Source organism: Trachypithecus francoisi, unplaced genomic scaffold (genome assembly GCF_009764315.1).
Source record: "Trachypithecus francoisi isolate TF-2019V2 unplaced genomic scaffold, Tfra_2.0 Contig01440, whole genome shotgun sequence".
Taxonomy (NCBI): Eukaryota; Metazoa; Chordata; class Mammalia; order Primates; family Cercopithecidae; genus Trachypithecus; species Trachypithecus francoisi.
Window position 1 is genome coordinate 26,760,386 of NW_022681431.1, and position 15,866 is coordinate 26,776,251.

Here is a 15,866-nt window from a genome sequence, read left to right on the forward strand (position 1 = left end):
CAGGTATGTGTTTTGTTTCTACAACAGTTCTCTATTTAGATATCATTCACGTACCATAAATTCACCCATTTAGAACAGCAGTTCAACAATTTTTAGTATATTCACAAAATTGTGCAACCATTGCTGCAATCAATTTTAGAAATTTTTTTTTTTTTTTTTGAGACCGAGTCATGTTGCCCATGCTGGAGTGCAGTGGCCTGATCTCCTCGGCTCACTGCAACCTCCACCTCCCAGGCTCAAAAGATTCTCCTGCCTCAGCCTCCCAAGTAGCTGGGATTACAGTTTTGCCCACAACACCCAGCTAATTTTTGTATTTGTGGTGGAGATAGAGTTTCACCATTTGGCTAGGCTGGTCTTGGACTCCTGGCCTCAAGTGATCCACCCGCCTTGGCCTCCCAAAGTGCTGGGATTACAGATGTGAGCCACTGCATCCGGCCTAGAACATTTTTATCATTCCTAAAAGAAACCCCGTATCCTTTAGCTGTCAGCCCCCAAGCTCCCCACGCCCCCAGGCACTGGCAACCACTACTTTCCATCTCTATAGATTTACCCATTCTGGACATTTCATAAAAATGGATAATATAATATGTGGTGTTTTGTGACTGGCTTCTTTCACTTAGCATAATGGTGTCCAGGTTCATCTATGTTGTAGGCAAACTACTGAATGTATCAGTACTTCATTTCTTCTTAAGGCCAAATAATATTCTATTGTGTGGATAAACCACATTTTGTTCATTCATCAGTTGATGGACATTTGGGTTGTTTACGGAAGCAGCTGTTATGAATAATGCTGCTATAAGCATTTGTGTACAGGTTTTTGTGTGGACATATGTTCGCATCTCTCTTGAGTATAGACCTAGAAGGGGAAATGCTGAGTTAAAATGAGACAGGTATTTTTAAGCCAGGCAAAGTGGCTAACTCCCGTAATTCCAGCCCTTTGGGAGGCCGAGGCAGGCAGACCACTTGAGTTCAAGACCAGCCTGGTCAACATGGTGAAACCCCATCTCTACTAAAATACAAAACTTAGCTGGGCATAGTCGCCTGCACCTGTAGTCCTAGCTACTTGGGAGGCTGAGGCAGGAGAATTGCTTGAACTCGGGAAGTGGAGGTTGCAGTGAGCCAAGATTACAACACTGCATAGCCCAAGTGACAGAGCAAGACTCAGTCTCAAAAAAACAAAAAAAAAAAAAAAGAAAAAAGAAAAGAAAGAAGGAAAGAAAGATGTATTTTTATCTCATCTCCCTTCTAGATTACAAACATCCCTAGGGTAGGGTTTGAGTCATTCCACTCCTGGCCCAGTGCTATGCACATTGGTATTTATTAAATATTTACTGACTGGGACGAATCAATGGATGACATTTTCAGTTTTAACATATAACATGGTAGGGAGTTGCAGGACTAGACAGGCATCATGAATACAATAAATCTTTTTTTACAAAAGCAAGAAACTCAGATCATGAACAATCTTAACACTGACAAGTAAAATTGCAAAATATACATCTCAGAACCTAAGCTCCTCTTCTGTAAAATGAGAGCAACAATATTTTATAGTGCTGTTGTATGGAAAATTGTGTTCTATCTGAGAAGGCCTCAAACAGACCTGGCACATGTAGTAAGCACTCAATCAATGCTATGTAGCCAGTTAAATTCAGTATGGTCCCTCATCCACAAACCAATCCAGCATTTGGCCTTTTGTGAAATATTGTTTAGCTTTCACCTTGAAAAGCCTGGATTTTATCTCACCTTCAGCTCTGTCTTTTGCTGTTCAACAAGAGATTTTTATACTTGTGTTTATATTCATGATATCAAAGCAAGTAGTTTAATAATTGCAAAAGAGGTGACTGATCTAGTGAATCTTGCTCTCAGGGTAAGAATCAGAAGTGCCGGCCAGGCGCGGTGGCTCATGCCTGTAATCCCAGCACTTTGGGAGGCTGAGGTGCGTGGATCACGAGGTCGGGAGATGGAGACGATCCTGGCTAACACGGTGAAACCCCAACTCTACTAAAAGTACAAAAAGATTCATGCCTGTCATCCCAGCACTTTGGGAGGCCAAGGCGGGCGGATCAGGAGGTCAGGAGATCCAGACCATCCTGGCTAACAAGGTGAAACCCATCTCTACTAAAAATACAAAAAATTAGCCAGGCTTGGTGGCAGGCGCCTGTATTCCCAGCTACTCGGGAGGCTGAGGCAGGAGAATGGCGAATGGCGTGAACCCAGGGGGCGGAGTTTGCAGTGAGCCGAGACTGCACCACTGCACTCCAGCCTGAGCAACAGAGCGAGACTCCGTCTCAAAAATAAAAATAAAAATAAAAAATAAAAATACAAAAAGATTAGCCAGGTATAGTGGCAGGCGCCTGTAGTCCCAGCTACTTGGGAGGCTGAGGCAGTAGAATGGCGTGAACCTGGGAGGCAGAGCTTGCAGTGAACCGAGATCACACCACTGCATGCCAGCCTGGGCAACAGAGCGAGACTCCGTCTCAAAAAAACGATAATAATAAAAAATAAAATAAAATAAAGAAAGAAAAAGAATCAGAAGTGCCATCCCACTAACTCTGCTAGGCAACACTCCCATATCTCTGGTCAGATGTGTTCACGAGGCTACATATTCTTCAAATCTGTGGAATTAGACTTCTGCCCTTAAGTGGGGACATAATTAATCTTTTTAAAACTTAGTTCGTCTATTGTTTAGATATCAGATAGACTCAATCTGTCTACCTCTTTTCAGAGTCTGGTTCTTGAGATCATATGTTTATTTTAATATTATGTTTAAATATGTTAGACTATAAAATAGACATCTAACTCATATTTTTAATGCTGGGTTAAAATTTGTTGATTAGGATTATCTCCACACTACATTGAGTTTGAAATGATAGAATATCTAAATTTCAGAATATAAATGTATTTCAATTACTTTCGCGTTTAGGTACAAAACTTAAGCCAGAACAGAAAAACATCACCTAGGGTCAGTCTTGCTTCACTGACTAGATAAAAATTATGTATAATCAGTACATCTACTCAACAATCTAGAAATTGCTAGCCTTAGTCTGTTACACATACAGTATAATTTTTGTAAATGAAAGATACTCCTAAAACATTTGAAACTTTCTAACCCGATGAATTGGCAATTTTTATTTCTTTTCTTTTTTTTTCTTTTTTTGAGATGGGGTCTTGCTCTGCTGCTCAGGCTAGAGTGCAATGGTACAATCATAGCTCATTGCAGTCTCGATCTCCCAGGCTCAAGTGATCCTCCTGCCTCAGCCTGCCAAGTAGCTGGGGGTACAGGCACCACCACACTGGCTAATTTATTTTATTTTAATTTTGTAGAGACAGGGCTTCCCTAGATTGCTCAGGCTTGTCCTGAACTCCTGGACTCAAGTGATCCTCCTGCCTTGGCCTCCGAAAGTGCTGGGATTACAGGCATGAACCACTGCACCTGGCCTAACAAATTATTTTTTCTTACAATCTTACTTGCACTATGAATGTGCAACGATAATAATAGTAATAATAACAATAGCTGGTAAAAGATTGCAGTGCAGGACAGGTGCTGTGGTCCCAGCACTTTGGGAGGCCAAGGTGGGCGGATCACCTGAGGTCAGGAGTTCGAAACCAACCTGGCCAACATGGCTTCTAATACATAGAACAGAGGAGATGTTCTCATTTCCTGCTTGTGAACAAATTCCCAATTAACACTGTGAAAACGACTGAGTTTTGTTGCAGGGGTCAACGAGTACCCTAAAGATTCTCAATTTGTGGTGGCATTTGACAGTTCACAGACATGCTACCCCCCGGGCAGTTACCAACAACTGAATCTTATGATTAGCCTCTCAGGCCCGTTACTTCCACCCAATCACCTCCACAAATCACAACCAGGGGTCTTCCAGGCCTATCCCTGGGGTGGGGAGTGGGGGTGGGGAGCAGAGGAGATAGAGTTTGTAATTTGAAATGGGACCCCATTAAAAGGTAGCCAATTCCTGTGTGACCATTATAGAAAGACCTAGAACTAAGAGACACCTTTGAAGACCGTCATTACCCGTTACACCTCTTTACCACACAGGATGCACACTGTGCTGTGGGGAACACAATCACACAGACAAGGCTGAGTGAGGCAGCATCCTTCCGCCCACAGTCTAAGAACAAGAACACCCGCATTGCAATCTTTTTTTCTTTTTCTTTTTTTTTGAGACGGAGTCTCACTCTGTCACCCAGGCTGGAGTGCAGTGGCGTGATCTAGGCTCACTGCAACCTCCGCCTCTGTGGTTCAAGAGATTCTTGTGCCTCAGCCTCCCGAGTAGCTGGGATTACAGATGCCCCCCACCACAACTGGCTAATTTTTGTATTTTTAGTAGAGATGGGGTTTCCCATGTTGGCCAGACTGGTTTTGAATTCCTGACCTCAGGTGATCCGCCCACCTTGGCCTCCCAAAGTGCTGGGGGATTACAGGCATGAGCCACAGCACTCCACCAGCACTGCAATATTTGACCAGCTCTTGTTATTATTACTATTATTATCATTAGAGACAAGATCTCACTCTGTTGCCCAGGCTGGATTGCCGTGTCTCAATCATAGCTCACTGCAGCCTCCAACTCCTGGGCTCAAGTAGTTGGGACTACAGACACAAGCTACTGTGCCAGGCTAATTTTTAAATTGTAGGTAGAGACAGGGTCTCACTATGTTGCCCAGGCTGGTCTCAACCTCCTGAGCTCAAGCAATTCTCCTGCCTCAGCCTTCCAAAGGGCGGGGATTATGTGCGCAAACCACTGTGCCCAGTCCAACCAGCTATTATTACTATTTTTCAGTTAGAAGGAGAAAAAACAAAAAACAGAGGGATGTGGGTGTGTATGTTTCTTGGAATCCAAGCGATCGGGGGAAAAAATCCGTCAAAAATGTTCTCAGTACAAAAGTTGGCAAAACAACTCTCTTTTTTTTAAACTGAACTTTGTAATAGGAGAAATACTCTCGCAAGGAGAGGATGTTTCTGAGCCAAGTTGAAGCAAAAGAAACTTTTTCCAGCATGTCAGGAACGAAGCTGACGTTCCATTAAGAAAGAAAGAAGAAGAAGAAGAAGAAAAGAAGAAGAAGAAGAAGAAGAAGAAGAAGAAGAAGAAGAAGAAGAAGAAGAAGAAGAAGAAGAAGAAGAAGAAGAAGAAGTGCTAGAGGAAGGAGTAAGAGGGCAAAAGGCACCAGAATTCAGACGCAGCTTTAAATTCCAGACAGGGCCAGCGTCGGGAGCATGTAGGAAGTGCCCCTCTGAAAGGAGCCAGAGCCCCGGCTGACTTCGCACTTGAGCTCCAGCCCCGTGGACATTTCCTGTTCTGCCTCTGGAAATTCAAGCTGAAAGTTACAAAACATCCTTTTCTCTGGAACCAAGTGCTTGGTTGGGAGACCATGCCCTCCCCTTCCTTCCTCGGAACTCCTCCCTGATCGCCCCGCGGCTTCCCCAGGAGAGATGCCAAATCAGCGGTAGCAGGTGGCGCAGAAGGGAGAGGGGAGCGACCCTGGGGACCGACTCTGGGGACCCCCGCCGAAGAGGTAGGAAACTGGGGACTGCACGTTCCTGAGGCCACTTCACACTTATTGAGCAAAACGAAGTGCTCGTTCTTTAAGCCCGGGGCTGAGGTGTTTCCCTCGCTTGCGTATGCGCTGGGTGGTGGATGGACTGGCCACGAATCTGGAATAAGTTCAGGCATTCCTTTTCCCTCTGTCTTTCCAAGTTGAACTTTAATTCTTGGGTCTCTGGAACCACATATTTTGTTTCGTGTGGGAGGTATTAAAAGGCAGAATTCTAGGAAATAAATGTTGTGAATCCCTGATTCTCTTTTCTTTTCTCTTTTCTTTTCCCTTTGCTTCTCTCTTCTCTTTTCTTCTTTTTCTTTCCGCCCCTGAAATGCCCAGGAGCAGTCATAAATACCTTCATCTCGGAGTAGATTCGGGGAGAAGTGAGAAGGGGACAGGGCTGGGGAAAACATTCTCACCACCGTGAGCTGGGCGTGGCTGTTTCCCGGGACCTGGGCCATGTGTTCTTCTGGCCCAGATGCTCTCTCCCTCCCTTCCTTCCACCCATTGCCTTGGAGACAACTACCTTGAGTTGTTTCTCTGGGTGCAGGGATGTGGCACAGACCCTGGTGAGGGTCCTTGAGCATCAGTGCCCTGCGTTTATGGACAGAACCCAGGTGCTGTCTAAAACGTTTCTGTCTGGGGCAGAGCTAACTGGCCTACCCAGTAACCTGCCTGTAGCCCTTGCCTTCGTGAGGCACGGGCTCCCAGCAGTTGGTCTCTGGAAGGCCAGCCTTGGCAATACACGTGCTGACATTGGACCTGCTCAGAGAACTCAGCATGGCTTCTGCATAAGGACTACTCAGCTGAGTTCATGTTTATTATATACATTTGTTTCTCTTAGAAAATGGCTTTTGAACTTAAAAAACATCTTGTGTGGCTGGGCACAGTGTCTCACACCTGTAATCCCAGCACTTTGGGAGGCCGAGGCGGGCAGATCACTTGACGTCAGGAGTTCGAGACTAGCCTGGCCAATATGGTGGAACCCCTCTCTACTATAAATATAAAAATTAGCTGGGCATGGTGGCAGGCACATGTAATCCCGGCTACTCAGGAGGCTGAGGCAGGAGAATTACCTGAACCTGGGAGGTGGAGGTTACAGTGAGCTGAGATCACACCACTGCACTTCAGTCTGGGCAACCGAGCAAGACTCTGTCTCAAAAAAAAAAAAAAGAAAGAAAAAGAAAAAAGAAAACGTCTTGTGATCTAAGGACATCCTTGCTCCTGGGAAGGGATGCAGGTTCCCTTTGTGGCGTTCACCGTGGAGCCTGGGGGCACCTCCTCTTCCCACTTCCAACAAAGTAGCTCCATCCTTACCTGACTTTTATGTCGAGGTTCTCAGTTAAAAGCATGCTTTTAAAACAATTTGCAGAACTGCTGACCTGCAATAAGCAGTGCTTTGCCTATACTGAAAATGACTGCTTATGGAACAAAGGTGATTGATGGAGGGATTTTTAGCTTGCCCCTGTCTAGGCTCTTACTCGGTCCTCCCATCCGCCTCCTTTAAAGATTGCCTTCTGCCCTTGGGAACCTGCTGGAGGTGGGAGTGCCAACCAGGCTCAGCAAGCGAGCTGTTCCATCTCAGGCACCTGACCTCCTGTGCAGGGACAGACAAGGGGCAGAGCCCCAGAGAGCTGATAATACAACTCGGCCTCTCTCTCCAAGTCTTTTCTGAATTTGTCCTTCTAATTGTGCTCACGGTTATGAACTATATGATCAATAATTGTAACAGCTAAGTATTGATCTTCCTTTACGATATCAGATTACTTACTGAGCCAGGCATGGGACTGAGCACATTACACAGATGAGCTCATGGAATCCTCACAAAGCCCTGTAAGGTGGCTTTTGGCATGACCCCCACTCTGCTGTGTGGAGTGGGAAGGAAGAGCCACTGAGTGACTGGCTTGAGGGCACCCGGCCACTTAATGGTGAAGGAGGGGCTGGGGTCCCTCCCCCTGAGTCTGAGCCACACTGCCTTGAATATTTTTGCAGCCCTGTTTGACAGAAGTAAGAAGGACATTGTTGTGAGTGTGGCTTTTTTGTATTTTGCTCAAGAATGCCCCTGAGAATAGGCTAGGAGGAGCAGGGTCACAGGGCCAGGACGGAATGTTCTGTGGGAAGGAAGAGTGCTCCTAAGAATAAGTGGAGTTAGGATTCTTGTCCAGACTGCATCCCTGATAAACATCACTTTTTTCTCTGAGAGTTGGTATAGTTTTTGTTTGTTTGTTTTATTTTTTAGATACAGGGTCTTGCTGTGTCATCCAGGCTGGAGTACAGTGGCACAATCCTAGCTCACGGCAGCCTCAACCTCCTGGGCTCAAGTGATTCTCCCACCTGAGCCTCCCCAGGAGCTGAAACTACAGGTATGCACCACCATGCCTGGCAATTTTTAAAAATTTTTTATTTTGTGTGTAGAGATGGGGGTCTCCCTATGATGCCCAGGCTGGTCTTAAACTCCTGGTCTCAAGCGATCCTCCTGCCTCAGCTGCCCAAAGTTTCAGGATTACAGGCGTGAGCCACTGTGCCCTACTGAGGTGGTAAGGTTCAATGGGAAAGTGCCAGGCTCTGTAGCCTGACTGCCTGGGTTCACATCTCAGCTCTGCCACATTTTAGCTTGGTCATCTTGGGCAAATTACACAAACCTGTGTGCCTCAGTTTCTTCAAAATATCCTCTTGAGAAGGATGATAACAACAGTACCTATTTCACCAAGATATCACAAAGATAAAATTAGTTAATCCACATGAAGCATTTAGAATTGCATCTGGCATATGGTAAACACTCAATAAATATGTTATGTGTAAAAGAGGTTGTGTTAACCCAAGGAAAAGTAGCTTGGGGGCAGTCTGGAAATAAGAAGTAACTGGTATTTGAAACTATAAAATGGACACCAACAAATGCAATGTAATTTCAGTTTGAGCTGGGGAGAGGATTGTGCTTGGACTGAAGCTAGGAAGGACTCTGGGAGATAGCCTAGGACCTTCAGGGAAGAGCTTATCTGTTCCTCCAGAGATAAAACTGAAAACAACAACAACAAAAACTAGTCTTTAGGGTTGGCATTGCCAAATCACATCCTTGCATTAAATGAAGTAAGTGTAGGCTGGGCATGGTGGCTCATGCTTATAATCCCAGCACTTTGGGAGGCCAAGGCAGGCAGATCACTTGAGGCCAGGAGTTTGAGACTAGCCTGGCCAACATGGTGAAACCCCATCTCTCCTAAAAATACAAAAATTACCTGAGTGTGGTGCCAGGTGCCTGTAATCTCAGCTACTCCAGAGGCTGAGGCAGGAGAATCGCTTAAGCACAGGAGGTGGAGGTTACAGTGAGCCAAGATTGTACCACTGAACTCCAGCCTGGGTGACGAAGTGAGACTGTCTCAAAATAACAAGAAAAGAAAAAAAAAAGAAAAGAAAGGAAAGGAAAGGAAAGGAAAATGGTATAAGTGTAATTTATTTACCTTTGTAGTTGTGGAAATGAGTCCCACCTCTGACCTAATGTTATATAAAGCAAAAATATGGTTTTTTCTTCTCTCTCTCTCTCTTTTTTTTTAATCAATGTCATTGGCTGAACCACTTGTATTTTGGGAAGGATGACTTTAGGATTTCCAACTGAGATATGAAATTTAAGAGCTAAATGTAGCTGATTTAAAACAACAACAACAACAAAAGTAGATCATGACTTACAAAAGAATTCTGTGGTCTTTTCCAAGAACAAATTTGTGAGCTCGGCCTGAGTCTGGATTACATGCATAATGATCTTGAAACTAGTTTGCCAATTTTTACTTGAAGTAAAAGTAGATGAGAAATAAATCAATGGCTGACATTGACTGAGCGCTTACTACGACCCAGGCATTGTGCTAAGTGCTTCCCGTGCATCACCTCATTTGTTTAATCCTCATGGCCGCCTGTCAGGTGAATACCATTATTATCCCCGGTTTGCAAATAATGATAGCAAGGTTTAGAGAAGGAGATAATATGCACAATAGCAGATAGCTAGTAAGCGCTGGAGTTATTCTAATTTAGGACTATCTAATTTGGGTATGAGTGTTTAAACCCAACATTATAGTTCTAGTAAATCTAATAATTCCATTTGTGTCTGTTTGAAGAGTATGGCACATAGAAGCTGGTGAACAAGAGTCATAACTCTTGCAACATGCGCACAGCGCTAGTCTGGGCGAAACACACATTTTGGAGAGCAGAGTTTGGAAGATTCAGAGGGCACGGGACAGGAGATGCACGGCGTCATTGCATCTGAGCAAGGAAACTGTTCCAGGCAGCTCCAGGTGTGGGTAAAATCGTAAAGCAAGTTGCCTTCTTCACCTTTCTCTGTGCTCTCCCAGTGGCTTCCCTGCTCATCCCAGGCCACTCAAGGTGTCAGGGATATCTTTTTCTTTTTTCCAGACATCTCAGTCATGCTCTGACAAGACAGAGACGATCCCAGCTGTGGACTCCCACCAAGCCCCGTTCTGCAATAAATACCCTCCGTCTGTCATACCCAGAATTGATCCTCTTTTTTGTTTATTTTGGTCCCTTTAACCAGCACTTGATGTTTAGCAAACTGTTTGAAAGTAATCAATGAATTCATACACTGGTGCAGCTCTCTTGGGGGACTTTTAGGCTTCAGTGTGACAGTGACTAGGGGAGATGCACTTAGGGCAGGGAGATTCCCAGGAAACCCCTTGCCCCATGCCACTGTGATTATCCGTTCCCTGGCGGGAAAGGCACTCTCCTTTCTGATGGTCTGAGGTCCGGACCGCAGGCTCTTGCTGTGTTCCTTCACAGAGAGGCTGCTTACCTGAATTTTCCGAACAATTCCTAGCACCAGCTCAGCAGGGACAGCGCCCGGCAGCAGTAGGAAGTGGGTGTGATGTTCTTCCTGGATGCCCAGAGCCCTTTCCCTCTGTCCTTTTTCTGGGTGGCCCCTCTCCCACCCCATTCCCAGCCTCTCCCAGGCTCCCCTTCCTTCCTCACCTCCAGGAAAGCCTCGAGGCTCTTAATTCACCGGACAACCTTAAAACATACACTGGCCAAGCGTGGGCGTGTTTTTAACAAGAATCAAATTATTTTGCTGGAAACAAGAGGACAATGGAATTTAGGAATCAGCAGTTCTGGGAGAGTTGTTTAACATGTTGGAATTCAGGTCCTCCTTAGATGTCCCTGCCTCAAATAATGCACCGTAAACTGTTCTCATTCATGGCCCATCAGTCATTGCGCAGGGTCCTAGTTTAATAAGTAGGGGGACTGGGGAAAGGAAGGGAAACCTGTTGCTCATCCCAGGTCTCCCAAGATTTAGGGGATGGCAGAGAGGGGAGGGCTTCCATACCTTCTGCACTTTCAATCTTCTAGAGGCAATGAAGACACCAGATACCTTCTTCTTTAACTTCAGTCTTTTTTTTTTTTTCGAGACAGAGTCTTGCTCTGTCATCCAGGCTGGAGGGCAGTGGTGCAATCTCGACTCACTGCAACCTCCACCTCACAGGTTCAAGTGATTCTCCTGCCTCAGCCTCCTGAGTAGCTGGGTTTAAACGCACCTGCCACCACACCAACCTAATTTTTGTAGTTTTGGTGGAGATGGGGTTTCACCATGTTGGCCAGGCAGGCTGGTCTTGAACTTCTGACCTCAGGTGATCCGCCCTCCTTGGCCTCCCAAAATGCTGAGATTATAGGTGTGAGCCACGCGCCTGGCCATAAGCCTGTATTTTTAAAAGGAGGTTCCAGACCGATACAAGCAGAAAGGAAGAGTTGCAAAAGCAGACACAATAAAGAACAAAATGCCCCAAGGTGGCAGGGAGGGCTTGGTATGTTTATTATGCAACGAGGGACTCTCCTGGCCCTTGGAACTTTCCATAGTTTGACTTTCTGGTTAATCATTACCATCTGCATGGCTGCTGGCAGCCAAGGCTTTGCTTGGCCTGCCGGGCCTGGCAGTCGCGTTGCTGGCCAGCCTGAGGGTTGCACCAGCCATAGTTAGCTGCGATGCCCCCTAGAGTTTCCTGCGGGAACAACCAGGGGTGCCCGCAGCCTGCTGACACAGCCGGGCGGGGAGTGGCTTGCCTTATGCCTGTCTCCTTGTCTCGCAGCTGGCTCTCCAGGGTCGGTCTGGTTTTCGTAGTCTCACGTTTCCTTTTCCAGCACGCCTGTGTGTCTGCATACCACGTGAGAACACAGCCTGCTCTCTTCTTTGGAGTGGCTGGATTTCCAGCAGGCACCGCACGTGCTTGTTCAGATGCAAGGATACGTCATGGAAAAGAGAGGCCTGGATAAATGTATCTTAGTTCATACACAGCTGTCAGGACTTGAGGCATGCATCAGCCGAGCCTGGGAAAAAGCATGAGATCTGCTTGTAGAATCATGAACACCAGAGCTGAAAGGGATCTTACTCTCTATTCGAAACCCTTCATTTCACAGCTTTGGAAAAAGAGGCTCAGAGAGGTGGGGAGTTGCCCTGGGTCACAGAGCAAGGTCCAGGGGTCCTTCTATTTCTTGAAACTAAACTGGTTGTGTGGAGAGTCTTGAGAGAAAGCTAAAGTTACATGGGTGCTGGATTTTTCCATTTGGCCTTAGCAGTCACTCTCCACCATTTTCCGCCCACACTGTGCCTGGGAGGCTGGCCAGACTGGCACCCTTACATCTGGCTTCCAGGTAGATTTAGCCAGAGGAGGGCACCTGCAGGTAAGTTGAGAGGGAGGGGAGTGTGCCATGGAGGATTTAGTCCACTTCTTCCTTTCCTGTTGCTTCCATGGGCTGGTGGTGTCCCCTGACTGAAGGCCAGGACTCCTGTCAGCAACCGCCCCCTGCACTCAACATTCTCTGCTGACCCTTCAGGCCTAAGGCAATGACAGCATCTCCTACACTGGGCAGCCCTGGGCTACGCTGCTGTTTCCTGTGGCCTCCCAAACCCTCCTCAGACCTTTGTAAATGGTCCCTTTATTAAACCCTCAAGTCAAAGGGTGTTACTTGCTGGGATCCTGATCCTGACTGACAGAATGGATCCTGACCCACCTGAGAGGTGGCTTTGTTTGTTAGCTTAAAAGAGAAAATCTGTAGGAAAGGAAGATGTCCCTGAAATTTAGGAAGAGGCTGTGTTAGTTTCCTGCGGCTGCTCTAACGAATGACCATGAACAAGGTAGCTTAAAACAGAACAAAACCAGAAATGCATTCTCTCCCAGTTCTGGAGGTGAGAACTAGAGTTGACTGGCTGGTACTCCCTCCAGTGGCTCCAGGAAATCATCTGGTCCTTGTCCCTTGCCTCTTTTGGTGTCTGGTGGCTGCCAGCATTCCTTGACTTGTGACCATATCCCTTTGATGTTGACCTCCGTGGTGACATCGCGTGTATGAAATCTTCCTTTGCCTCTCTTGTATAATGATGCTTGGGGTTGCATTTAAGCCCCACCCAGATAATTCAGGATAGTCTCCCTCTCTCAGAAATCCTTAATTTCATCACATTAGCAAATACAGTAAGATATTTACGAATAATAAAATATTGTTCCAAATGAGATAACCTGGCTGGGCACTGTGGCTCATGCCTATAATTCCAGTGCTTTGAGAGGCGGAAGAAGGAGGATTGCTTGAGCCCAGGAGTTCGAAATTAGCCTGGGCAACACAGTGAGACCCCTGTCTCTACCAAAAAGAAAAAAATTACCCAGACGTGGTGGCACATGGCTGTAGTCCCAGCTACTTGGAAGGCTGAGGTGGGAGGATCGTTTGAGCTCAGGAGGTCAAGGGTGCAGGGAGCTATGATTGCACCACTGCACTCCAGCCTGGGCAACAGAGCACGACTCTGTCTCCAAAACAAAAGAATAAGATAACAATAACCTTTACAGTTTCCAGGGATTAGGAACTGATAAATTTGAAGTCATTATTCAGCCTCCTGCAGAGGGTAAGAGAGGCACATCAGAGTTCCCTCAGGACATCTCTAATGACACCCTTATGCTTGACAAAAGTAGTGACCAGTCTCTGGGGAGAGACACATTTCTGAGGATTCTGTTCAACTCCAAACTCTCTAATTCTCTTATCTTTGTGGCTGGCGGCCAGATATCATTGTGACAGTCCCATTCTGAAGTCAGCTGTTTTGTCCACTAGGCAAAGCACTCAGAGAAGACAACATAGTGGGCTGCGATAAGGACACAAAAATTGTGGAAGGGCCCAGCCTGGGGACATTTAGGGCGTGGAAGTCATTTGACTCAAGGGTTGGATCCTAGAGAACAAAAATTGGGAGGCCCTCAGAAATGACCTAGCTCTGCCACCTCCTTTACCAGGCAGGGAAAATTAGTCCTGGAGTGGGAATTTCCTTACCCGCAGCTGGTCAGCAACAAGGCCTAGACTAAAACAGAAGTCTTGGCACTCAATCTAAGGACTTCTCCGCCGTGCCTCCCTATCACGGCTTCTCACCACCTGGCCTCCTCCCCAGCAGTCTATGAGAATTCTTTGCAGGAATTCTACCCCCAACAGTTTCATTTACTGAAAGGTAGTGGGAATGTATTTGATGTCAAGTCTGTGATGCAGCATGAAAGAAGAAACAGCGCTGGGGACGGTGGCTTTGCTCAGTGCCACTCACAGTGTCAGTTCTCAACGAGATCATGGAGAAAGTCTTGCTGTGGAGGCCAGGCAGGGGAGCAACAGTGCTTAGTGAGACAACTGGCTTAACTTCTGCCACAGGCTCCTTATCTCAGCACTGGCCAGTGTGACGGTCCCTGACCGGAGAACGCCAGGAAAAGCATTGCCTCACTGCTGCTTGAGCAAATCCACCCCCCAAATAGGGCATGGTGGTAGAAGAATATGCCAGAGAAGACAACAGTCCCTCTGTCCAGATCCTATCTAGACAATAGAGCTCAGATTGGGAGCCATTCTTTCTTTCTTTCTTTCTTTTTTTTTTTTGAGATGGAGTTTTACTCTTGTTGCCCAGGCTGGAGTGCAATGGTGTGATCTTGGCTCAGCTCCACCTCTGCCTCCCGGGTTCAAGCCATTCTCCTGCCTCAGCCTCCCAAGTAGCTGGGATTACAAACATGTGCCTCCATGCCTGGCTAATTTTGTATTTTTAGTAGAGACGGGGTTTCTCCATGTTGGTCAGGCTGGTCTCAAACTCCCGACCTCAGGTGATCTGCCCACCTAGGCTTCCCAAAGCGCTGGGATTACAGGCATGAGTCACTGCGCCCAGCCTGGGAATCATTCTTTAAGGGAAGTAATGATATTCTAGAGATCTTCCTGTAGTTCCTGACTCACAGAGCACAATTTTTGTGAAGATTAGAAGAGGCTGGGTGTGGTGGCTCACACCTGTAATCTCAACACTTTGGGAGGCTGAGGGAGGAGGACCCCTTGAGGCTAGGCGTTCAAGACCAGCCTGGGCAATATAGTGAGACCCCCCATGTCTCCAAAATGTAAAAAAAAAAAAAAAAAAAAAATTAGTCGGGTGTGGTGTCAAATGCCTGTAGTCCCAGCTACTTGGGAGGCTCAGGTGGGAGGATCGCTTGAGCATGGGAGGTCGAGGCTACAGTGGAGCCTCAGCCTCCCAAAGTGCTGGGATTATATAGGTGTGAACCACCATGCCTGGCTACATAAATTACTTGGAATTCCATCATGGACATTTGTCTCTTCTCTTCATTTATTTATTTGTTCAATCATTAACTTATATCTGTAGGGACTCATGGATTTCTTTTAATACTTTGGGTTATAATCAAATACTGATTTATTAATTTTGTTGCTCAAATTGTTCCAGCTTCGCCCATTGAACACTCTCTTATTTGGCTAGACCCCATTATTGTGGGTCTTGGTGTTGTATTTGTATTTTGAGCACTTTTTTTTTTAACCTTCTGGTGCTGCAAGATACTCCAGGCTCATCTTATATGTTCCCTGACCAAGTCCTAGAATCAGCCATTTCTTCAAGTATCCCTGGTTCCTTTCACTGATGCATGATGTTGAAAACCAAAATCTTGGTACTAGATGTGCTTGTTGATACTGGGGTGTCATTGGTTCTAGGCCCTCTCAGCTGATAGGGCAAGGAGATATATGTGTGTGTGCTGACTTCTTTTTTTTTTTTTTTTTTGAGATGGGGTTCACACTCTGTCGCCCAAGCTGGAGTGCAGTGGCACGATCTCGGCTCACTGCAACCTCTGCCTCCCAAGTTTAAGTGATTCTCCTGCCTCAGCTTCCTGAGCAGCTGGGATTACAGGCACCTGCCACCACGCATGCCTAATTTTTGTATTTTTAGTAGAGATGGGGTTTCACCATGTTGGCCAGGCTGGTCTCCAACTCCTGACCTTGTGATCTGCGTGCTTTGGGCTCCTGAAGTGCTGGGATTACAGGCGTGAGCCACTGCA

At 46.3% G+C, this 15,866-nt stretch overlaps 1 protein-coding gene across 4 annotated transcripts in view; it reads left to right on the forward strand.

The window, feature by feature from the left end:
- The first annotated feature begins 5,126 nt into the window (after positions 1-5,126).
- TACC1 (transforming acidic coiled-coil containing protein 1) overlaps positions 5,127-15,866 on the forward strand; it is a 126,112-nt gene continuing 115,372 nt past the window's right edge. For 2 of the 4 annotated variants that reach the window (XM_033231551.1, XM_033231560.1), the window contains exon 1: positions 5,127-5,529. The gene's annotated coding sequence lies outside the window, so the exon portion shown is untranslated. The remainder of the gene's footprint in view (positions 5,530-15,866) is intronic. The other 2 variants (XM_033231579.1, XM_033231584.1) reach the window with 1 other exon arrangement.